Source organism: Callithrix jacchus, chromosome 17, assembly GCF_049354715.1.
Source record: "Callithrix jacchus isolate 240 chromosome 17, calJac240_pri, whole genome shotgun sequence".
Classification (NCBI taxonomy): Eukaryota; Metazoa; Chordata; class Mammalia; order Primates; family Cebidae; genus Callithrix; species Callithrix jacchus.
In genome coordinates this window covers 21,317,264-21,343,696 of record NC_133518.1, presented here as the reverse complement: position 1 = coordinate 21,343,696, position 26,433 = coordinate 21,317,264, and the positions used below count along the sequence as shown (strand labels likewise).

Below are 26,433 nucleotides of genomic sequence, written 5' to 3'. Positions count from 1 at the left end.
TCCATCTTTTATATCATTCTCTTCATCTGATAACTTTGAATTGCAGTTAAAAATCAGTTTATTATTGTCAAAAAGTTTGACTTAACACTGTATAAAAATAAAATAATTTGCATTTGATATGTGTCTTCCAATGTCAATGCATTCAACTGCTTGAGAAAATATTTTGCTGCTACCTTCTCTTTGCAAAAAATAAATAGCAATAAAATATTTCCAAGGGGTACTTTATATTTGAAATGAAATAAAAATGTATACAAATTTTGATTCAAAACCATTTTTACTACTTTAAAATGCAGAATCCTATCTTAGCTCAATATGATTACAATTATTGGAGCGTTGTGGTGATGTCATAGTTGAACTGAATGGACAGAAACGACTAAGTCCTCGTCTGTACAGAAGTAGGATACTTCTCCAGGTAGGAAATCTCTTAATTCTTAAATGTGCTCCATTTCATTAAAGTTTGTAGTGTTTTATTCATAACAAACAAAATAGATTATTATCTTTCACACAATTACTTGAGAATTCAAGTGTAAACTGAGAATTTTGGGAGGCCGAGGTGGGTGGATCACGAGGTCAAAAGATTGAGACCATCCTGGTCAACATGGTGAAACCCCAACTCTACTAAAAATACAAAAAATTAGCTGGGCATGGTGGTGCGTGCCTGTAATCCCAGCTACTCAGGAGGCTGAGGCAGGAGAATTGCCTGAACCCAGGAGGCGGAGGTTGCGGTGAGCCGAGATAGCGCCATTGCACTCCAGCCTGGGTAACAAGACAAAACTGTGTCTCAAAAAAAAAAAAATAATAATAATAATAAAAAATAATAATAATAAAAGAAATAAAATAAAAGAATATTTACTGAACCCCTACTCTTTTGTTTGTTCCTGTTTTGTTTTGTGTTGTTTTTGAGATGGAGTCATGCTCTGGAGTGAGTCGTTGGAGTGGAGGAATCTCGGTTCAAGCGATTCTTCTGCCTCAGCTTCCTGAGTAGCTGGGACCACAGGTGTGCAGCACTACGGCCAGCTAATTTTTGTACTTTTTTTTCATTTTTAAAATTTATTTATTTATTTATTTTTTAGTAGAGTCGGAGTTTCACCATGTTGTTAGCCAGGATGGTCTCGATCTCTTGACCTCCTGATGTGCCCGCCTCAGTCTCTCAAAGTGCTGCTGGAATTACAGGCTTGAGCCACCGTGCCCTGCCCGAGCGCCTACTTTGTTTTAGAAAATTGATTAAAGACTTAAATGAATCGTTTAATGTAAATTTAACATGCTCTGGGAAACCAAATTTATATTAGATATATTACGAATTTAGGTATATAATTTGTTATATATTTATTACCCTGACCTCCTATGCTCGCTTCCTGTATTAGCTAGATCAGTGGTCCTCAAATAACTTACTTTCATGACTTCACTATGCTGTTAAAAGGTAGTGAAGAACCTAAAGGGTTTTTATTTATGTGGACATTATCTAGCAATATTTACCATATTTGACATTAAAACGAGAATTTAAAATATCATGTCATTTAAAAACATTCATAATATCCCATCACACATTAAAGTAAATATTTTATGGAAAAATGTTTTCAAACTTATTTTAAAAATTAGAAAAATTGTATTTAGCTTTACATTTTGGCAAATCTCTTTAATGTTTACCTTATGAAACAATAGCTGGCTTCTTATATTTATTCCTGTCATTAATTTATTGTGACATTACACTTTGTATACACTTATGGAAAATTGAGAATGAAAAAATTCAAATAATATTTTTGTATTATTGGGAAAACAGTTTTGAAGGGTAGAGTTCCTGATTGGTTCTTGAGCCTCTAAAAATCCTGGAACACACTTGCAGAACTCCTGTCCTAGGGCATCAGAAGTACCTAGGATACATCTGGATATAACAACCTGTTACAGGTAATTCTAATTAATTCCATAGTTATAAACACACATTTAAAAACATACCATAAAAATGTTATGAACATCTGAAAGATAATAAGCTATACGAAATTCTGACAATTCTTGACAAATTAAAATTGGTTAATGAAAGCAGATTTTAAACAAAATTTTATTAGTAGTAGTAGTATAGTATTATTACACTGTAACCTAGTATGATCACAAAGCATGGTTTTAGGAAGAGAGCAAAAGGAAGCTATTGAATGATGAACGTATATACTGCATTTCTTCTTTCATTTGGCAAACAGTTGTTATATACAAAGACTAATGCTAGGTGGCAAGGATTAAATAGAACTGAATCTGCTAAAAAGTAATAATAAATGCTTTCCAGAAAGTTAGAAAGAATACATTATAGCTGAATAACCAGAATTGCCTGGTAGAATCAGAGTTAAGTTTGCAAAGTAATGGGGGAGAGCATAATGTTAAAAAAATAAGCTTACTAGTGAAATTTTCAAAGTTTTAATATGAGTTAGTAAAATATTTTTAGATTATCTTATTGTGATGAGAGATATTCCTATATCATGCCAAGCTGCTAAAACATGAAATATTATGCTAGTTAGTAAACTATGCCTTTCTGATAATAACCAATAGATTTGGCAAAACTTTTCATTGATTATAGAGTAAGTAATGAACTTGGACCATGCTTTCGGTATGAAAAAGGAAGTAACTTTCTTTTCTGTTCTTTGATATTAAAGGAATGGAAACTCTAAAGGAAATTATTGCATTAAGCCTAAAGCCTAAAGTCTAACATAACTAGACTTATTTAATTATAATTGAAAGCATACTGTCTACAAGAATGAAATAATTTAAATAAGATAACATGTCTTCAACCTTGTTTATTTGATTGTATGTGAAAAGCAATCAAATATTGATCATTCTAATTCAGAAAATTATGTATGCCTCAGAGAAGAAAACCATAACTGTCTTGCTCTGATGGTTGCCATACTATATTACAATCAAATATTTTAAGTTCATGCATTTTAATACACTATAACATTTTGAAAAGGCATCTGCAATTTATATAATAACTGACTTCCTATTAAGAAAGAAGCAAACATAAAATGCAAGTTGGTTTACAACACAAAGTTCACTGTGATAAGAGGATCAAGGTACAATAATAATAATTTCTCCTCAATTAGATTGTCTGTTTTATTGCAACTGTATTTGATGAAAATATTTGAACACAAAGTCCAGTTTTCAACAAACTATGAAGCCTATTATTTTTGAATTAAAATAGAAATATTTAAATATCCTTCAAATATGTTATAAAATGACTTCATTTGTTCATTCAACTATTTATCCAGATCCTGCTATTTGCAATGCCCTTTTCAGTTACTATGCCTAAATCGGTAGGAAGAAAAATGTAGAAGGACAAAGTAGAAGGACAAAAATATCTCTATCCTTAAACTTTGGAGCCTAGATTCTAATGGAAAAGTAATAGACAACCAAAATTTAACATACTAAATAAGTATATTATATAATGTGTTAGAACACAGTAAGAGCTATGCAGACAAATGAGTAGGAAAATGATTGTATGTGCTAGGGGATAGCATTGTTACAATATTTTGTGTTTTTTTTTTTAATTAACACAGAGGAAAATTGCCTTTTACTGGTACATGCTTTTTCCAACTTAGCACTGGTATATATTTCTGTAACCACAACTGCAATCAAGATAAGAACAATTCCATCAACTCCAAAACACTCTTTCATGCTGCTCCTTTGTCATGAAATCTCTCCCTACCCCTAAACCTTGACCAATGCTGGTCTGTTTTCAGTCTTTATAGTTTTGTGTTTTCAGGAATGCATTTGAATTGAATCATACACTAGGTAGCCTTTAACATTGCCATTTTTGGAAGGACATGGTGGCTTATGCCTGTAATCCCAACACTTTGGGAGGACAACCTGGGAGGATCACCTGAGCCCAGGAGATGGAAGCTGCAGTCAGTCAGTCGTGATAGTGCCTTTACACTCCAGCCTGGGTATCCGTGAAACCATGTCTCAAAAAAATAAAATTGACATCTTTCACACAGCATAATGACTTTGCGATTTATTAGAATTGTTGCATATACCAATACTCTATTCCTCTGTATTGCTGAATAATATTCCATAATAAAAAATGGATCACAGTTCATTTATTCATTCAACTGCTGAATCTGGTTTTGGCAGTTATGAACAGAATTTCTATTAATATTTGTGTACGAGTTTTTAGGGCTAATGTCAGTTCTTATGTGTCTAAGGTAAATATCTGAGAGTAGAACTCCTGGGTTTTATGGTAAGTGTATGTTTCAATTTAGAATAAATTGTCAAACCATTTTCCAAAACGGCTGTAACACTTAGCATTCCCACTAGAAATGTTCTTTTGCTTATCCATAAAAATTTTAGAATTAGTTTATTTATACTAGCAAAAATCCTGCAGGGATATTCATTGTAATTTCACTCAATATCTATTGAAAGTTTGGGGAGCTTTCCCTTATCTACTACATGAAGTATATGGATTTAAATCCATGCACACAGTATGCCTTTCCAAGCATTTAGATTTTCTTTGGTTTCATTATTATTTCATAGTTTATACAAATATGTGTTTTACATGTTTTGTTAGATTTGTGCCTTAGTATTTTATTTCTTAGTTATTGTAAATAGTATTGAACTTTCTTCTGTTGCCCCTGCATGCTGTATCCTTGATAAACTCACTGATTTGCTTCAGGAGTTTGTTGCTTGTTTGCTTTGTTTGGCTTTAAATTCTGTATTGTTCAGCATTTTCCAAAGAAACAAAGTAAGTAAAAAAAAATACAGAGAGAGACCGATGCGGGTGGCTCATGGGCAGGTGGAAGGTGACAATTCCAAAACTTGTAGGACCGGCCAGCAGACTGGAAATTTGGGGGCAGGAGTTGATGAAATTTTGGGGCACGAGCGATATGTCTTAAGGGAAATTTCTTCTTCCTCAGCAAAACCTCAGTTTGCTTTTAACACCTTTAAAATGATTAAATGGGACCCATACACATTATCAAGAATAATCTCCTTTAGTTTAAGTAAGCTGATTGCAGGTGTTAACTGCATCTACAAAACACCTTTATGATGAGACCTATATTAGTTTTTAAGTTAGGTACAAATATATTTAGCCTAGCTAAGCCTACACATAAAACTAACCATGATAGAGTCTTTGGGATTTTCTAGGTTGACAATAATACATTATCTGTGAATAGGGCAGTTATATTCCTCTTTTTCCCATCCATATAGTTATTCATTCCTGTATCTACTGTACTGGTCAGAACTTACAGAACAGTGTTAAATAAGAATGATCAGAGTGTATGTTCCTCTTTGTTATTTGTCTAACTTAGAAAACATCTAATCTTTGAACATTAGGGTGATGTCAGCGGTACAATCTTGACTCAGAACGTTTCCTTCTATTTCAAGCTTGTTGAGAGATTTTTATTATAAATAAATATAGAATTACAAAATGCATTTTATATGATCATGTTATCAGTTGTTGACATTTGAATATTGAAGCAGCCTTGCATCCCTGAGGTAAATCCCACTTTGATGTAAAGTTTTGAGGTTTTTGTATTTTGTTTAGTGTATGCATTGATAGATTAAAATTGCCAACATTTTATTGAGAATTTATTTCCCTGTTCCTAATAGATACTAGTCTGTAGTTCATTTTCTTCAAAATGATGCTTTTATTTTTTTTAATTTTAAGTTCCAGCATACATATTCAGGATGTGTGGGTTTGTTACATAGGAAAACATGTGCAATGATGTTTTGCTGCACCTAGCAACCCATCATCTAAGTATTAAGCATGCTTTATCTATTTTTCCTGATGTTTCCCCACTCTGCTGACAGGCCCCACTGTGTATTGTTCCCTTCACTGTGTCCGTATGTTCTTGTTGTTCAGCTCCCAGTTAAATGCAGTGTTTGGTTTCCTGTTCCTGCATTAGTTTGGTGAGAATAGTGGCTTTCAGTTTCATTCATGTTCCTGCAAATGACATGATCTTATTAGTTTTTAATGGCTGCATAGTATTCCATTGTGTATATGTACCACATTTTCTTTATCTGGTCTACCATTAATGGGCATTTGGGTTGACTCCATGTCTTTGCTACTGTGAATAGGGCTGCAATAAACATACACATGCATGTACCTTTATAACTGAATTATTTATATTCCCTTGCATACATACCTAGTAATGGGATTGCTGGGTCAAATAATATTTCTGTCTTTAGATCTTTGCAGAATTGCCACACTCTCTTTCACAATGGTTGAATTAATTTCTTCTCCCACCTCCAATGTGTATAAGCATTTCTTTTTCTCCACAACCTTGCCAGTATCTGTTATTTGATTTGACTTTTTAGTAATAATTATTCTGACTGCTGTGTGATGGTATCTCATTGTGGTTTTGGTTTGTATTTCTCTTACGATTTGTGATGGTGAGCTTCTTTTCTTATGTTCGTTGGTCACATAATGTCTTCTTTTTGAAGTGTCTGTTCGTGTCCTTTACTCACTTTTAATGGGGTTGTATAATTTTTTTTCTTATAAATGTGTTTAAGTTCCTTATAGACTCTGGATTTTAGACCTTTGTCAGATGAATAGATGGCAAAAAATTTTCTCCCATTCTGGAGGTTGCCTGTTACTTCTAATACTAGTTTCTTTTGCTGTGCTAAAACGCTTTAGTTTAATTAGATTACATTTGTCATTTTTTTCTTTTATAGCAATTGCTTGTGGGAATTTTGTCATGAAATCTTTGCCTGTGCCTATGTCCTGAATGGTATTGCCTAGGTTTTCTTCCAGAGTTTTTACAGTTTTGGGTTTAACATTTAAGTCTTTATTCCATCTTAATTTACTTTGCATATAATGGGTACGGAAGGGGACAAGTTTCAATTTTCTGCATGTGGTTAGCCTGTTCTTCTACCTCCATTTATTCAATAGGAACTTCTTTCCTCAATGCTTGTTTTTATCAGGTTTGCCAAAGATCAGATGGTTGTAGATGTGTGGTCTTGCTTGAGTTCTCTATTATGTTTCATTGGTCTATGTGTCTGTTTTTGTACCAGTTTCATGCTATTATGGTTACTGTAGCCTTGTAGAATAGTTTGAAGTAGGGTAGTGTAATGCCTCCAGCGTTATTTAATTATTTATTTATTTATTTAAGACGGAGTTTCGCTCTTGTTTCCCAGGCTGGAGTGCAATGGTGCGATCTCAGCTCACTGCAACCTCCGCCTCCTGGTTTCACTCAATTCTCCTGCCTCAGCCTCCTGAGTAGCTGAGATTACAGGCACGCACCACCATGACCAGCTAATCTTTTTGTATTTTTTTTAGTAGAGACGGGGTTTCACCATGTTGACCAGGATGGTCTCGATCTCTTGACCTCGTGATCCACCCACCTTGGCCTCCCAAAGTGCTGGGATTACAGGCATGAGCCACCGCGCCCAGCCTTATATTTTTACTTAGGATTATCTTGGGTATCTGGACTCTTTTGTTTGTTTGTTTGTTTGTTTACATATGAATTTTTAAATAGTTTTGCTTTTCTAATTCTGTGAATAATGTCAACGGTAGTTTAATGGAATAGCACTGAATCTATAAATTGCTTTGGGCAATATGGCCATTTAAAAAATTCTTCCTATCCATAAGTATGGCCATTTTTTGTGTGTCCTCTCTGGTTTCCCTGAGAAGTGGTTTGTAGTTCTCTTTGAAGAGGTACTTTGCTTTTCTTGTTAGCTGTTTTTCTGGGTATTTTATTCTCTTTGTATGAACAATAGAAGTAAGGACTCCTCCCTAACTCATTTTATGAGGCCAGTATCATTCTGATACCAAAACCTGTCAGAGATATCACAACAAAAAAGGAAGCCTAGTGTAATTTTCTTGGTAGCTATAATTATCCAATAAAAACTAAGAGAAATAATTTTAAACATTTTAATTCCAAAACTGTATACAAATGTTTTGCAGTAGTCCATCTGCAATAACTTCATGTCTATGTATATGCATAGTAATCCTTCACACTGGACAGACCAAATCTGTTTTCTATATAATTTTCTATAAAAAATTAAAAATCGTAAAGGAAGAAGAAAAGCTGTTTTACCTCCTTGTTCCATTGGTTGGACCAAAGAGATGGTGTTTGGAGAAAAAAGCACACAACTTTATTAGGATGAAGATCACCTATAAAAGGAGGATGTGCAGGAGAATTATGAATTATAAGCACAAGTATGAAAAGTATGTAATGTTTTAAACAGCACTTCTCCATTTTAGTGGCATAGCAGTTCAAGAGGGCATCTTGGAAGAGGAACTGGGTCATCTGTAACTTCATACTGTTTCTGTCGTTTTTTATCAGTGTTCACCTATTAACATGCTTGAAGGCCCTGGAGTTTCCATGGTGCCAGATCACAAAGGGTTTTAATTTGTAGCCTGCAATATTGCCCCCAAGCAGGGCTGTTTTCCTGTCCTTAAAAGCCTTCACACCTGGCATTGACGACACTTCATTATAGATGAAAGTCCTTTCAGGCATCTGTTTCCAGAATAGGGAGGTTTCATTCATAATGAAGATTTGCTCTGGCAAGTAATTTTCCTCCACAATCAGCTTATGTACAGTTTCTCAAAATTCTTCAGCTGCTTTCACATCAGCTCTTATAGACTTACCACTCATTTTCACATTATGTAAAAATAATGATTCTTGAATAATTTAAGCCACTCAGAGCTAGCAGTAAATTCAACATCATAGTCAAGTCCAGTCTTCTCTTTTTATGTTGCAAAGAAACTTTTTGCTTTGGCTGTGATTGTCATTGTGCTGAGGGTGATACACTTCTGTGTCTGGCCTTTGACCCACATCATTAGAAGTTTCTCTATATCTGACATAAGTACTTTAAAAATTTTTGTTTATCCCATTGTCCTTGAAAAATCATATTCTTTAAAAGCTTTTGCTATTATATTCTTGTTCTTCAAGATCATAGCTATGTTGGACAGAAACGTGTATGATTGGTGAGCAATAATCATCATTGATTTTCTACCTTCCTAGTCCTTAATCACTTTTGATTTCCTATTCAGATGAATGATTCAATGTGGCTTCTTACTGGCAACTTTAGCAGTGGATTATGTATGCTTAGGGGCCGTGATGAGAAAAACCACATAAGATTTGATCAAGTACAAAAGAAAATGATGCAATCAACAGAAAAAATAAACACAAGATGTATGAGACTGCTGCTGGCCTAATGTAGCATATTGTTTTACACTAAACTTTTTTATTATAGCTAGAAGAAATATACTCCAGCAGAAGTATACAAAGTATATACTGATAAATATATGAACCAGTAACATAGACATGTATTATCACTATTAAGTATTATGAAAAGTAGGTAATTGCATGTAGTATATTTTCATAAGACCAGCAGCACAGTAGCTTTGTTTACACCAGTATCATCACAAATATGTGAATAATCTTTGCAATGGCTATGGTGTCATTAGGCAACAACAATTTTTCAGCTCCGTCATGATCTTATGGGAATAGCATTGTATATACAGTCCATGGTTGACTGAAATGTCATTACGCAGTGCATGACTAGATTTAGAAAATGAGTATTATTATATATAAATATATCTGGTAGGCCAAATGAAAACAAATAAAAAACATCCAACCTTTATTAGAAATATCAAAAGATTTCTCAATTAGGAAAATGATCACCAACCAAAATAGAATAGACTATAACTAATTTTCTAATATCATTGAACTTTTCCAGAATTTAGATGAAAAACATAATGTTTTAAATAACAAAACTTACAAAAAATTTAATCTTTGGCTAAAAATAATGGAAAGGCAATTTAAACAAACACAAACTATGTAAGTGGCTTTTGACACTGATTTCAGAAGAACATTATATAAAGATCTCAACATATTAGGTGCTCAATAAATGTCTGTCAAATGAGGATAATCTATCAGCAGAATATTAAATACTTTCTTCATATTGTATATAACACTTCAGGAATTGTAAGTTTTACTCATTTATTGTTTTTTCCTGTTTTTGTTTGTAAAGCTATTATAAACCTGGGGTGATTTACATCACTTTACTTCATACGCAGGGCAATTGATGATCCGATTCAGCAGACTAAACATTGGTCTGGGAGACAGGAGATCTTGCCTACTACTGAATATTTAAATTTGAGTCTAAGCAAGTCATTTGATATTCACCTCAGTTTTCCTATGTATATAATAAACTATTTTAATGAAAGCTGTTATTTCATGAGATCTAATTTTTTCATCTCCGATAAATATTACTTTTTAATTCTTCCTGTTCTTGGCTGCCAAAATAAAATTCTGGGTCTAAAATTATAAAATTCTTATTTGTATGTAAGCTGTATTTGCATAAATTTCCAAATAGCATTTAAAATAATCATTTTAGATTCATCTATCGGAGGTAAACAAAATAATCTCAGATACCTGAGCTTCTCCTCTCCCTACTATTCTTATTTCCATGTCTCTGTCCTTTAAAAGAATGCAACTATCCTTTCTAGCTCACTAATCCCTTTCCTTTCTCTCTCCTATCAGTATACTGATAATATGCCCACTAATGCCTGCTAACCATTATGTCAAGTTTTGCAGTTAGCATGACTGAGGAATGCAGAAGGGAATAGGCATTGAATCAGATGATTACTATTGCTTGAACACTTTATGGATTAGAAAGACCACAGATGTGGTTCAGATGTGACTGAGGTAATAATAGAAAGAAAGATTGTGCATGCAGAGTATGGCAAGAACAGAGATCAGCAAACCGGATTTATTGATGGGGACTATATAATAGGAGAATTTTAATTATACAAAACTACCTCTTGTTTCTAAAGTCTAAGCTCAGTTATCAAGGATGAAAACCCATTATGCAAATAAATTATATATTCTTTTCTTTAAATTGTCATTTTCTTGGTTTCAAGGTTGGCCTCAGGACAATAGGGAATACAAAAAGCCATAAATAAACCTGAGTGTGGAGAGGTGTAAATTTAAATTATATCTTATTCTGCATGTGTTTTTCAGTGATAAATAACATTTAAGTATGTTCTACATTAAACAAGAAATAACTTGCATTTAAATCAGATTAAAATATTTTTAGTATTTTGTCGATCACTTTGAATTATAAAATGGAGAGGAAAAATATTAAGACAGGCTATTTATCTGGACCATGTCTGTTCTGTTACTCTGATGACATCAACACTAATCAATGACAACAAGCCCAAGTTGTTTTTTAGATGTCCTGAGCCGGCATCTTTTTGAATACCAATAATAGCAAATAACTTTAAGAAGAGCAGCCAAAAGAAGAGAGTCCTGCAGAGGCAAATGACCAAGAGTCATACAAAGTAGACATGCAGGAATAATAGCATTCAAAACAGAAAGAAAAATGAGCAGATTCAAAAAAGTTATTTAACCACAGGTAATGTACAATGTTATATGACTCTATCTTTTGTTGACTTTTTATTTTAAAAATGTACATGGTGAGTGAAATAAAATCAATTGCTTGAAGTATCCTGATAGTCTACCTAACTTTATAAAGTTATCTTGCTCTTGTATGGGCACTAAAGAGTTATATATTTAATGCCATCTTCTCAGTCTGGGCTTCCTGGGAAAGCTTTCCAGGTATTTGAAAGGACATAGGTGTTGTAATCTAAGCTGTATCTCCTTTAGGGGGACCCCAAATCCAGTAGCATTGTGGTTCTTGCAGACTCATAGAGGTACTGACTTGATGGTCTTTGACAAGATCCAGAATTCTCTGGATTACTAGGAAGAGACTTTTGTACTCTTTATTTACTTTCTCCCAGAGTATCTCTATAGTTTCTAAGCTACCTGCAGCTGGGTGTGAAATGACACAAGAACCCCTGTGGCCACCACCCCTGGACTGTGTTGGATCAGAACTGAAGCCAGCTTGTCACTGGGTCTGGCAGAAAGCCTGCTATCACTCCCTGGCTACCACCTATGTTTACTCAAAGTCCTGGGGCTGTAAAATCAGCAGAGGAAAAAGCCAACCAGGCCTGTGTCTTTCCCTTCAGGGCAGTGAGTTCCCCCAGGCCCTGGGCAGAAGTAGCCAAACACTTTCAAAGTTCCACCTGGTATTCTGTTGCACTGTGGCTGAGTTGGCACTCAAACTGCAAGAGGGAGTCCTTCCCAGGCTTCTCTCCCATTTCCAAAGTCAGAGCAGCCTTACCTGGTAGCCACCACCACCACCACCAATGTTTCCTTAAAGCCCAAGGGCTCTTAAGACAGCTGCTGTAAAGGCTGCCTGGCCTGAAACTCACCCTTCAGGGAAGTGGGGTCCCCTCTGGCCCAAGACAAGTTCAGAAATCCTAAGCAAGAGCCACGTCCTGCTACTGGGGACACTAAGAGCCAATTAGTGCTCTATCTCCCATGGCTGAGCTGCTACCTAAGTGCAAGACAAAGTCCCCTTTACTGTCCCCTTCACTCTTTTGAAGTGGAAGCAGTCTCACCCTACAGTCACACAGCTGGGAATGTGCTGAGTTTCACCCGAGGCCAGCAAGTCTGTGTGCCACCCAAGGCCATTGAGGTAGCACCTGGGCATCACTGCTGGTTATTCAGGGCCCGAGGGCTCTTTAGTTAGCAGGTAATGAATCCTGCCAAGACTGAGTCTTTCCCTTCAAGGCAATGGGATCACTTCTGGATAAGGGTGTGTCTAGAAATGTCTAGAAGGTAAGACTAGAAATGCTGCCTCACAACTCTAACCAATACCTTATGCTGCTGCGGCTGAGGTGGTTTCCAAAATACATGGCAAAGTCCTCCTTGTTCTACTTTCTCCTCTCCTCAAGTGGAAGAAAGGGATCTTTTTTGGAGCCACAGCTTTGCAACCTGGGCCTGGGAGGAATGATACCACCACTCCCTTAACCGCTCCAGCTAGTGTCTCTGTAGGTCACTTCCTTCCTCAGTCCACTGTGTCACGTCCGCATTCAGCCCTAGGACTTACCTAGATGTTGCTGTCCTTGTGGCCTAAACACCTTTCAAGGGTCTTTTCAAGCCCTAGGGCCCTTTATCTCAATGACAAGGCTTGCAGAAACTCAAGTTCCCAACACTGGGATCAGCACTTCCCCTCTGGCTGGGGCCGGTTTAAATACACCTGCTGTGGGCAAGCAGCAAATGAGTTGGGTCTGATTTTGCTTTCTGCTATATAAAGTCTCACACTGAGTTCAATGCCCTGTCATTGCTGGCTCTCCCTCTCCCTGTGCTCTCCACACCATGCTGCTACTGCCAGGATTGGAAAATTAGTGGTGTTGGCAATTCAAGACTGTTTTTCTTACCCTTTCAGTGCCTCTTTTATTGAAATGAAGTTAAATCCAGGTACTGTGAGTACTAACCTGATTTTGGTTCTTACAAAAGTGCTTTATTCATGTAGATTATTAATTGATGTCCTTGTGGAAAGAGGTGACAATTGGTGGAGAATAGAATTCTATTCCACCATGTTGTCCCACCCCTCTCAAATTATCTTGCTCTTGAAGAAAAAAAAAAAAAAAAAAAAAACATAAGAAACCAGGTGCCACAAAAATGATTTCAAGAAATAAAAATTTTGAAATTATAATGATGTGTTGGGAGAGTTATTAAAATAAAAATTTTAAGCAAAGTTAAACATCTGGTATTATGTAATAAAAATCATTTCCAATGAAGGGGGAAAAAGTGAGTTCACATTTACAGACTTTTATATAAAACACTATGCTGTAATGTTTTCTCATTATTTTACCTCATTCTCAAAAAATAAAAAAGGACATGAATGGGGCAATTGTTTTAGAGTTGCAGATGGAGAAGAGGAAGTTTAATGTTCACATTCAGCTGAAGACCCAGAGGTTTCTATTTCCAGAGGCCATGCGCTTTGCATGAAAGTATGAATAACTTTGAAGTTTAGACTATCATATATTTTAAATAATAAAATCATGCACAACGTGGGCATTAATACGCTCCTTAGAACTATCTGAAGTACCTGGGTGAAGTCCCAGAGTTCATGAGGTCATTTTTATTTATAATGATATATTATCTTCATGGGAGAGTGCACCTGCAGAAAGCACATGTCTAGTGAGACTAGTTTCTGATGAGGGATCTTGTCAAGTAAGACATATTTTATTTCTTTCTCAACCACAGATAATTATTTCCAATTTTAAAAAGAGTAATAGATATTTTCTCAAAACAGTAATATGTACCAATTATTTCATCACTAGAACTATATAGAGACAAAACCCATCCAAAGATACATATACTTAAAATGGGTACATTTTATTTCATGTAAGTTATACTCTAAATACAGTTGAATTTAGAAAGTTTATAGATTTTGCAGATGTGCTGTGAATAAGAATCATATTTGGTTCTTAGTTATAAACTTCTCTCTGATTAAGCTATGAAGACTTTTTACAAACATGCCTTCACTAAGCTAACAAACTATTTATGCGGTTTCAGTGTTTATATTTACCTGTTCATAAGAAGTCCTGTTTACTTATTAAACATAGAGATTTTAGGGCACACCTAAAATAGACTGAATCTACATATTTTATCAACTGTGTCAGGTGATTGCAAGTAAAAGCACATTTGAGAAACAGTACTATTGTTTCTCTCAATCCCTTGTACTAATAATTTTTTACTCAGTTTTCTTCCAGCTCGAATTTCTATCAGTCTCTGAATTTTCCAAAGCTTTTTGGGTCTCTGCTTTCTATAATTGTAGATATTACAATATGCATTGCTGACATCCTTATCAGGATTTGAAAAAATAAATAAATAAATACAGGAAAAGACCAATGAATGCCTATTTTGGTTTGTTACATCAGGTAATGAAGTGAAAGAAAAAAAAATAGGACATTGGCTCTTCCAATGTCACCTTCGTAAGCATACATAGCAATAATACTAGTGTTCCTATCTCCCAAATTATGATGCAATTTGCTTAAAAAAATATATATATTTCAAGCATTTTGAAGGTAATCCAATATCTTTGAAACAAAACAAGAGCATACAATATTACCAAACAGTGCTGTATTATTTCATTAGTCGTTGGAAAAAGCAAACTTGCAAATTTGAAAAAATAATAATAACTTTAGAATGCCATGCAATTACCTATTTCTGAGTTCAAAGGATTGCATTATGATACTTGTTTTGTTATAAACAATAATTGATGCTAAATGTATAATCAATACAGTTATTAAATAATATAGTCTCAGTAAGTTTTCGCTATTTATTTTTGTTATTTTCAGAAATTCTAAATTATTGAATGATTTTGGTTATGGTTACAGAAAGTTGTCTGAACTTACTAAAAGTGCTGACAATAAAATTTCTAGTACCCCCGTACCCATTACCAGAGAAGCAGCAACCCGTTTGTTAGCAGAAAGCTTATTTGCATTTTACTCAAATAGATGTCCTTAAAGAAGCCACATTAAAATCACCTGAAATGCTCATCCAAAACAGATTTCTGAGCTCAGCCCCAGAAATAATAAATCTAAAAATCTTAAAGGCGGTGGCCCAAGAATTTCTATTTTAACTAGGTCCCTAGAAAATTCATATATAAAACAGATTGAGTAATTCTTTGTATTTTAAGAACTCTGAAGCTGATCAAGATGGGAGTCTGACACTATTCCTGAGGTCACAGTGGCTTTGTCATAGCCAGAAGCACAAATAAATCTCTGTGACAGTGTTATGCTTATCATCTCTGAAAGCACATCTCCCTGAGTAAATAATAGCACAATCTTTAGAAAAAGCTGCCTTAGAACCATCTGACTGACTTTGGGCTACTTCTTCATAAAAGAAATTACTAGATTCACAAACTAAAAGAAACCATTTTTTTTCCTCTGAATGCTACAATTGCTAAATCATAGTCACTTGTGGCGTATGTGTATATATGTATATGTAAATGAATATATATGTATGTGTGTGTATATATATATACACACACACATATATTCATTATATATATAAATATATATGTGTGTGTGTATATATATGTATATTCATTTATACACACATACGTATGTTTCCCTTCATACACAAAACCAGCTTTTCAAGTTATTTCTTGTGGACAATGAATGAGATGGTATTAAAGTGGAGATAAGGAAATGGGAGTATTATACATGTAAGAATAGTAATTTTATATTTCTGACAACCTTATCACGGATACCAAAGAAACTGGTAAAATACAGAGGGCATACCTAGGAAGTAACAATACTTTTTTTTGAGACGGAGTTTCGCTCTTGTTACCCAGGCTAGAGTGCCATGGAGTGATCTCAGCTCACCACAACCCCCACCTTCTGGGTTCAAGCAATTCTCCTGCCTCAGCCTCCCGAGTAGCTGGGACTACAGGTGCGCACCACCATGCCCAGCTAATTTTTGTATTTTTTGTAGAGACAGGGTTTCACCTTGTTGATCAGGATGGTCTCGATCTCTTGACCTCGTGATCCACCCGCCTCAGCCTCCCAAAGTGCTGGGATTATAGGTGTGAGCCACCGCGCCCGGCCTAATACATTGTTTTTACAAAATAATTTTATGTTTAAATCTGGTTATGTATAATGTTGTATTTTCTGCCTACCATCTTTATCTTTTCCCTTTCCTTTTCCTGACTCTTGACATTTATCCCACCCTATACACTTTCTTCATTCTTGCATTTCTTGATCTATACGTAATATATTCATTTTATTTTCAGATGAACAATTTATTCAGCTTTTACAATATGTACTTTAAATTTTTTGGATGTCAAGATTTGACATAAAATTGATTTCACTTAGTAAGCACACTATAAGCCTCTTAATGGCTGCATTATCCTTAACTAATTTTAAATTGATCTTTGTCCAGTACACAACTCCTATGATAATCCACCTCATAAAAATTATTAGATAGCACACACAATTATGGGTCAGCTTCTCTCCACGTGAATAGTAGGTGTTTTTATAAGGCAAAAGTGTTAATTAAAGCAAAAAAACTCAGAATACAAAATATATCTGGCATGTATTACATCCATATACCAAATTTACCAGAGGAAATAAAAATATTTTATGTATATAATTAATCCAGCTTTTTTCTTATCTTTGCTTTAAAAAAAAAGGCAAAGAGAAGCAATCTGCACTGGTTTGCAAAGAAATTTAGGTTAATTGAAGCCATTTACTACAGAGCAACTTGATTTCCTGAAAGAGTCAATGCATCTCAAAAAAAGAGATATTTCCAGGAAGTAAAAAGAGGGTCTAGCAGAATATTTCAGTGGCGCCATTTTAAAATTGGCTGAATAATTTATTAACATGACCCTAATTCTTTCAAAACATTTTGAAAATGAAGTGCTTTCAAAATTGAAAAATCAAATTATTTTAGCAAGGTCAATCCTCCAGGGATAACAGGAAAAAATATCTTGAACCAATGCCATTGAGTTATGGCAAAATACTAATTAAAAATTGAGTATATGTTGCAACATGAATGCTTCTACCATATATCTAAGATATTATTTATATGGTGAAGCTGTCATTGCTTAGACAACATTATTTATTAAATTGCATTCAATTTTTGTTATATTTATTTTACTATTTATTTTTTAATCTTGGATAATGACTTTTAGCTCTATGTTTATTTATATATTCTGAAAATGATAAAATCACCATTTGTATAAGTTTTAGTCTCCAGTTTTTATTTCCATATTTTAGAAGTTTTCCTAAAGTCTCAGAAAAGTATATACAAATGTATAAGTAGTCAATATGTATGCATATACATATGTAATGGTTCCACAGTTTATGTAGGCAGATACAGTGGGCTACTGGGGAAATTTTTCTTCTCTTTTCATGTAATGACTTCTGTTCCTTTAATCCCCAGAACTGAGAATGCTGAATCAAATGGTAGTTCTACTTTCAGTTCTTTAAGGAATCTCCATACTGTTTTTGATATTGATTATTTACACCAGTTTACACTCCAACCAGCAGCGTAGAAGTGTTTCCATTTCACAAAATCCAAGCCAATATCTATTTTTTAAAATTTTTTTAATTGTGGCCATTCTTGCAGGAATAAGGTGGTCTGTTATAGTGGTTTTAATCTGCACTTCCCTGATAATTAGTGATGTTGAAAAAAATTTTATATGCTTGTTGGCAGTTGTACATCTTCTTTTGAGAATTCATGTCCTTTGCCCAGTTTTTGATGGGATAGACGTCATTTAAATGGATTATATCTTACTGAAACTGAAGAGTGTTTTGTCTCATGTGTTGAGTATTTGGAATTTGTTATTTCAACGGAATTGGTTTTATTGACCTTTGCATCCAGTGTTCACTGGATTTGTAGTTGTTTGGTAGTTGAAAAGGTATTAGGTAAAAGCCCTAGTTACTTTAAACAGGCAAGTTTTCATTTGTTCTAACAGATTCTATCACTGTTTAGCAATGTTTTATTTATAGCTTACATTGATTGAAAATGCACCTGTAAATTTTTTATTGAATAATATTGAATTATTTCTAAATCACGTTGCTCTTTTCCCAACTATGAATATGTTTATTTTTATTTCATTAAGCTCAATGAGAAAATTATTAATTTTTTACAGAACTACAGAATTGTAGAATTACATAGATATGTCATGAAGATAAACCAATACCATCCCTTCTTTCTTTAAATGAACAAAAGCTTAAATGGTTTGTCCCACAGTAAAATACCTGCTATATGATTAGGTCCTAGATTTCTTAATTCCTTTGGTACTTTCACACTCTTTGTATCTCAGGAATTTGAGTACTTGATGACAAAAACTATGAGTTTCTGATTTTCAAGATCCATTACAATTCATTTTAGTACACATAATTTTTTTTCTCAGTATAAGCATGTAACATCCCAATTAGCATTTTAGATATTGATGTTCAGTCCCTTCATATATCACAGGGCCATAAGCAACTTACTTCTGGTTGACAGAAAAGTGTTCTAGAAAGGAGCAGTCTAGCAAGACAAAAAGAATTCTAGACAATAGCTAGTCTACTCTGGTCAAATACCACAGAAAAAAATTGTGGTTTCATGCCTTTCCACATTAGTTAAGTCCCAGTGGAGAACATAAACTTAAAACCACACAAATCAACCTGCCGCTACACTTCTGATATGTACATAATGGGAATAAAGCAGGTCCAAGTGATAATTAGCTCAAAGAAGTTATTGTGAATGTGAGTTGTGAATGTTTGGAGTAGAGGACTCCTAAAAACTGTAAAGCAAAGGTGCCAGAAAAGGCCTAAAGATTCACAGGCACTCTTCCACAGGTCAAGGACGTAGTTTCAATGGAAAATTTAAAATTACATTGATCTGAATGAAAATAAAAGTACAGCATATCAAGTTCCTGGAACACAGCTAAAACAGTGCTGAGAGGGAAAACTATAGCACCAAGCACTACTAGAAAAGAGGAAAAGTCTGAAATTAATCATCTAAGTTCTCAGCTCAAGAACCTGGAAGATTAATGCAAAACCAAAGCTGAAGGAAGGAAGAACTTAGTAATGATAAGAGCAGAATTAAACTGAAATTTAACTGAAAACAGAAATAGCAATACAGAAAAATCAATAAACTACAGGGCTGGTTCTTTGAAAGGATCAATACAATTGACCAACCTCTAGCAAAACAAATCTAGAAAAGACACAAAAATTGTCAATATCAGGGATAAAACAGGATATAACTTAGACCCTACAGACATCAAAAGAATAAGAAAATATTATAAACAACTTTACACACACACACTATATCTTACACACATAGATAACATTGAAGAAATACACCAATTGCTCAATAAACACAAACTACTACAATTTATCCAATATGAAATAGGTAATTTTCATAGTCCTATAACTGTTAAGTAAATTGAATTTACAATTTTCAAAATCTCATAAAAGATATATCCAGACCCTAATGGTTTTATTAGATAATTCAATGAAATGTTTAAAGAAGAATTAACAGCAATTCAACAAAATTTCATGCAGAAAAAAAGAGGAGGGAACACTCACTGATTCATTTTATAAAGGTAATTTTATCCTGGTGCTAAACTCAGACAAAGAGAGTTGAAAATGTAGACTACATATAGGGTACTGTGTACACTGCTCAGGTGACAGATTCACCAGCATCTTAGAAATCACAGCTAAAGAACTTAACCATGTAACCAATAACAACCTGTACCCCCAAAACCACTGAAATTAAGAATAAATTACACGTATCCAAGTACTTAGTTACTTATGTTTACGTAGCTTTAACTTTGTTACTCACTTGCAATGTGAACTTTGATTATCTACATTTTCTTCACGTCAATTGTAAAATGACGTCAGTTCAACAAATCTATCTAGAATATCGGTTCCAGTTTTAAAGCTTTATGATTTTATGATTCAGATCTACTGAGTATGGCTTAGGTATTTGTCATAAAATGTCAAAGGTCAAGCTCTGTCACTGAAAGAATGTGCTACGACTCTTCTTTATCACAGCCAAACCAAGTTATACTTACCGTACTACATCACCTTAATGCCTTTTCTGGCACCTTCACTTTACGGTTCTTAGGAGTCCTCTATACCAGACATTCACAACTCACATGCACTGTCCCTTCCTTGACCTGCTTATCACTTGACCTGCTGTAACTCAGAATATTTTCCTGCTGCTCTCATGTTCCCACAATTTCTCTCACCTAATTCCACAGACTTCGTATTTCATATCTTTATCATTTTAAGTCCATATGATTTTAAACACTACAAAAAAGTTATCTAATTTCTGACTGAACCACCTAAAAAGCCAGGTAAACAATATTAGAGAAACTCTCAACTGTGCCAATCACTACTTTTGATGTACCCATAGTCAAATGTCTATCTACAACAAGATATATAAACAGGATCACATTTTAACAATTATTGAACGAAATCCTTCTTTCCATTCAGACTCTAATTAAAATTCTTTACCACCAAATTTCTTGAACATTTTAGATTGTCACTTAATGCTTCTTTTTATTATTCATTGTCATTTAATTATTACATTGGATTTTTGCTCCTATCCCTTCCCTGAAATTGAAACTCAAATATACCATCTCTCAGAATTTCAAATCCCACTCTATGTCTATTGCTGCTACCAAAAAAAAAAAAAAAAAAAAAAAAAAAATCAAATGCAAAACAGAGAAACAAGCCAAACAAAGACAGTCTTGATGGAACGGTGTTAGAGAAGCCAGGCAAGAAGAATGGGATTGAAGGAGGTACTGTTAAACAGTCCAGCGTTACAGAGAGGAAAGGTAAAGACAGCACATTTTACGTTGGTTTTGAGAACTATGTTTTGCTCATATTTAGAAATGAGTGGTAGATTAAGATGTAAAGGTAATGAGTGTTGACCATTCTACTTAAGACGTTTGGCTAATGGTTACAGGCTTGAGGATGCAAGCAGATAGACAAAAAATTAAGAACACACTTGGTAGAATCAGTGGCAAATTGTTGAAGAAACTATGCTACGTCTACGGGTTAAAAAGAGATATACAGAAAAATCTTAAAATCTTTAAATTATCTTAATTTATTTTCAAATGAGAAATTATTTGCAAAGAATGCTTTCTAAATGTGGTTTATGGATAGGTTTTAGGAACAAAATACCTTGACTATGATAATGCATCTTCAACAGTATGCTTTTTGGATAATGCAAAACCTTAGGACTATCATTTGTTAGCATCAGGACTAGGGTGAGGCACACAAGGCATTTGGTGCACATTTACATAAAACATTCACTCTCAGGATTATGGAAAAGTAGGGTCAGCATTTACAATGGAAAGGGGGGACCTCCTGAAATTTTGTGACTGAGACACCTTGCTTACCTCACCCTGGTTCTGGCCCTACCATTTGTAAAATGCATTTATATACTTTTAACTATCTTACAAAAAGTATTGAAGCATAGCAACCGGAAACTCCTACTAAGTCTATAATAACGTTACATGTTCATAGACTCTAAGCCCATATTTTTTACCATCAAATCATACACATTAAACATTTAATTTCAAGTTTTAATTAAACCAGGCATGGTTGTGTATTCCTGTAGTCCCAGCTACTTAGGATGCTGAAGTGGGAGGATCATTGGAGCCCAGGAGTTTGAGGCGAGCCTGGACAACATAGCAAAATTTGTCTCAGAAAAAAAAAATTAAAATGTAAAAATATTTACATAAATAAGAGTACATAAGGTATAATAATTCAAAGTATATTTAAGTAATTTTAATAAAGTTATAAAATGTGCATGTATAACTTAAGTAAAATAAGGCTCTAAGAATTTGATTCAAATAATTTAAATATATAGCTACATATAGATATATAGGCATGTGTACATTAAAAAAAATTAAAATATAAGTACTTAACTTTGGTTTATAATCTTACTAATTATTTAAATATTTCTCTGTGTATTTTTCTGTATTTTCAATTTTTTTCAGTAATCCTCGATTAAAAAGAAAATAATGTTATAAGCTTGTGTTTATCAAATATCTACTACGTTTACGAACATCCTGCTTTCTTCAAATCTCAATATCTAGCAGAAAAGAAAAATTATACCCATCCCCTCTTTACATATCCATACCAACATAGTTAGTTATGGTGAAATATAGTAGGTTCCATGCTATAGTACAAAAGAAATCTCTGTGTGATAGCAATAAAAATTGCTCATTCCATAACAAAATAGTAAATTATTTGTGTTTTTTTGTTTCGTTGTTTTTTTTTTCTTTTCTTTCTTTTTCTTTTCTTTTTTTAGACATAGTCTCACTCTGTCACCCAGGCTGGAAATGCAGTGGCCAATCTTGACTCACTGCAACTTCCACCTCCCAGGTTCAAGGGATCCTCCTGCCTCAGCCTCCCCAGTAGCTGGGATTACAGGCGCTCACCACCTCATATGGCTAATGTTTATATTTTTAGTAGAAATAGGGTTTCACCATGTTGGACAGGCTGGTCTCCAAATCCTGGCCTCAAGTGATCCTCCCGAAGTACTGGGTTTACAGGTGTGAGCCACCATGCTAAGCCCAAAATAGCAAATTGTGCGTGAAAACCTAATGAGTTGTATGGAATCGTTAAACCAAAAGTATATTTCCCTCTGTTTTCTTCTAAGTTTGCTTTCATTGGAAATGATTGTTAATTTTTTTTTTAGGTTCTGGGATACATGTGCAGGACGTGCAGGTTTGTTTACGTAGGTAAATGTGTACCAGGGTGGTTTGCTACATCTATCAACCCATCACCTAGGTATGAAGCCTGGCATGCATTAGCTCTTTTGTCTGATCCTCTCCCAAGCTGCCTGCCCTCCCCCAACAGCCCCCAGTGAGTGTTTTTCCTCTCCCTGTGTCCATGTGTTCTCATTGTTTGGCTCCCACTTAGATGTGAGAACACTCAGTTCTTTGTTTTCTATTTCTGGTTTAGTTTAATGAGGATCATGGCTCACTGGAAGCAATATTTACCTCTAGAAAGTAATCAGTTGATAACTAAACTTTAAGGTGTGTTTCTCCATGTTGCAATGAATAATTCATGAAAATGAGGAGAAAAGAAGTGAACATTTAGATAATAATCATTGTAAAGTTATCTTTTTCCCTTAGGAGAATGCGTTTATTCCCTGTTATGTATATGCATGCTTTAAGGGAAGTTATTAATATATTTTGACATGTTTTGCTGATTCCAAATCCATATTTATACATAAACATTATATTTTTTAGACTTTACACATTATATTCTTTGTTAATCAACTTCAATATAGTTATATGTTCCCTGCAGATGCAGGCAAAAGGTAATAACATATGTTTTAATTTTCTACAAATTCAATTATTCAATTAATTTATTATTACTTAGGATAATTATTCTGTTTTATTCGACCTAAATAATTACTAAGTTTTGCAACTGACATATTTTGTATCTATTCTGTACCGAAGTTTGTACCATTTTGTCAGCAATGCCCATTATTTTACCTTACTCCATATGCAGCCAAATAAAAGAATTATTTGTTCTGAACTTTTTATACTACTTAATTCTGCAATTTAATTATTCCTAAAACATTTAACAAATACTTAAATGTCACAGTTGAAAGCTAGATAGATGCTTTTATTCTCTCTCTCTCTCTCTCTCTCTCTCTCTTTCTCTCTCTCTCTGCCCCCATCTATATCTTTCTATGGTTTCCCATGACTGTCTAAAGAGATACTTGAAGATACATTTCATAGTCTACATTAAGAAGATTAATGGTTCCCAATGGTGCAGAGGAGGGAATGAGAGATAAGTAGGTAAAGCACAGGTATATTGGGCATGGTAAAATTATTCAGATTAATGCTGTAATGGTGGATGTATTTATTTACTAGGGCTGCTATTTAAAAAAAAAAGAAAAAGAAAGTAAAACAGGGTAGCTTAGAACAACAGAAATTTACTTTTTCAAATTCTGGAGGCCAGATGTCTGAGATCAAGGTATTGACAGTGTTGGTTCCTTGTGAATGTTGTGCGGAAAAAAACCTGTTTCATGCCTCTCTCCTAGCTTCTGAGAGTTTGCCAGAAATCTTTCCATTCTTTGGTTTGTAGATGTATTGCCCTAATTTCTGCCTTCATCTTCACGTGTTCTCTGTATATGTGTCTATGTCCAAATTCCCTATTTTAAAGGACTGAAGTCCTTATTTTAACTTGATTATATTTGTGTAAAGATTTTATCTCTAAGTAAGATTACCTTTTTAGGGACTAGAGGTTTAGGGCTGAAACATGTTTTGTTGGGGGACACAATTAAATACATAACAGTGAGTATGAAATTATATACTTTTCATTTTTCATGTAACTTTACAACACAAAGAGTCAATATAAGTGTGTACAATTTTTAAAAAATCATTTAGGAAATCAGGAAGTCTCAGGGGAAAATGAAGCCTGTTACAGAATAATCTAATTAAAAATGTATCCTCTCAGAAGTACGTGGAGGAAAGGTACTGACCTAAGTAATTTTGGAAGTGAGTGAAAGGCAAAAGTAATTGCACAAAAGCCCTATACTCTAACTGATAATTTCCCTCAGAGGCATGGGTTAACAATCTGATTTTTCAATATATGTATACTTGATTTCAATAACTGAGTAAATGGATGGTGGATGGTGGAGGCCAGATTTATCACCGTTAGAAGGAAAATTTATAAATTAGCAAAGGGGGGAGGATAGAATTATTTATGATATAATGGATTATGGTTGGAGTCATTAGTAAGAATTTATATTAGAATTAATATAGACACAGATGGTTAGATATCATATAATCATAGATATGTGTTTATACATGGGTTAAAATACACACATATATTTATTTATTCACTCTGTCAGTTGAAAGTGCCTAAAGAAATGATACCCCAAAGTCAATGAACACACTTATAATCAGATATTCCTTTCTAATACCACTTGCCACTAAGAAAAACCAAGGATCCTTGGTGAAGTGGCAGTGATTTGAGAACTAGGACTGTATTAAGAAAGACACAAGATGAACCTCAAGCAGGCATATCTTGTAGTGCTAGGAAGTTAAGGAAGTGCTAAAAAATATGCTAATGTGGGAATATCAAAAGGCACAGAAGTGAAGTGAAAGATGTCAGCAGTAAAATAAAAAGTAATTGAATTATGACTCAAAGAATAAAATAAATATCCATGAGTCTATATTGATATAAATAAATTATTGAATAAGTTAACAAATAGGGTAGAAGAGAAAATTTCTCTGTGCAGAATTCCAAATAATTATGTGGCTACTTCACCCTATAGGAGGGGAAGCACTACTATTTCTTAAGTTGGAGTGTATATGGTCACTTTCCACCCAAAGTGTGCAATATGTAACGGGGGGAAATAGTAACTTTAGAGAGAACCTGGCAAACACTTCAGTCAGGTGATCAAGGACAACATAAGCAGTCATTAATAATGTTAATAATACGTAATTTTGATATGATGGGATAAAAATTGTACTTTATTTCTGTGATCTTTCAAAGAATGTATTTAAAAATTACATTTCACTTTGCAGGTATTAGCAAATTCTACTATTTATCTAATTAATAAGAGGGATAAACAGTACTTAAAATGTATATAAGACTTAGAAGGATTACAGTTTTCCTTGTACAGTTATAAGCTTTTTCATATATTTGTAATGTAATGGGTAGATTTATTTAATATTCCTGTATTCCTATAAGGGAGGCTTAATATTATCTCTCTTATGATCTTTTTCCCACTGTCTTATAGAAGCTGGCAAGATGGCTTTTGAACCCCAGTAACTTGACTTCAGGATTGGTGTGTCCAACAACTATGTCACACTGCTTCTCAGACCACTTGAAGTTCACAAATTGTCAATAAAAATAAATAATAAATATTATATGTTATGTTTCTTTTGAAGACAGAATTCGTTTGTGTACAGTCAATCCTCACTATTCACAGATTCTGTATTTTTGAATCCCCCTAGTGGCTTAAATTTATTCATGACCCACAAATACTTGAGGTGGCAAAAATACAGAGTGGCAAAAAATGAGCACATGCTGCCAGCTGACGTTAGCAGTGGCAGGACTCTGCTTAGGTTTAGCTCTCATTCAGAGATGATCATAGTATGCAGCTGGTT

The 26,433-nt window shown here is 34.1% G+C and overlaps 1 long non-coding RNA gene across 1 annotated transcript; it reads left to right on the top strand.

Annotated features, from left to right (window-relative positions):
• The first annotated feature begins 368 nt into the window (after positions 1 to 368).
• Positions 369 to 26,161, top strand: LOC118148907 (uncharacterized). The gene is made up of 4 exons (XR_004735971.3): positions 369 to 412; positions 1,781 to 1,905; positions 22,998 to 23,089; positions 26,064 to 26,161. It is a non-coding gene; the product is annotated as an uncharacterized LOC118148907 (long non-coding RNA).
• Positions 26,162 to 26,433: the final 272 nt, after the last annotated feature.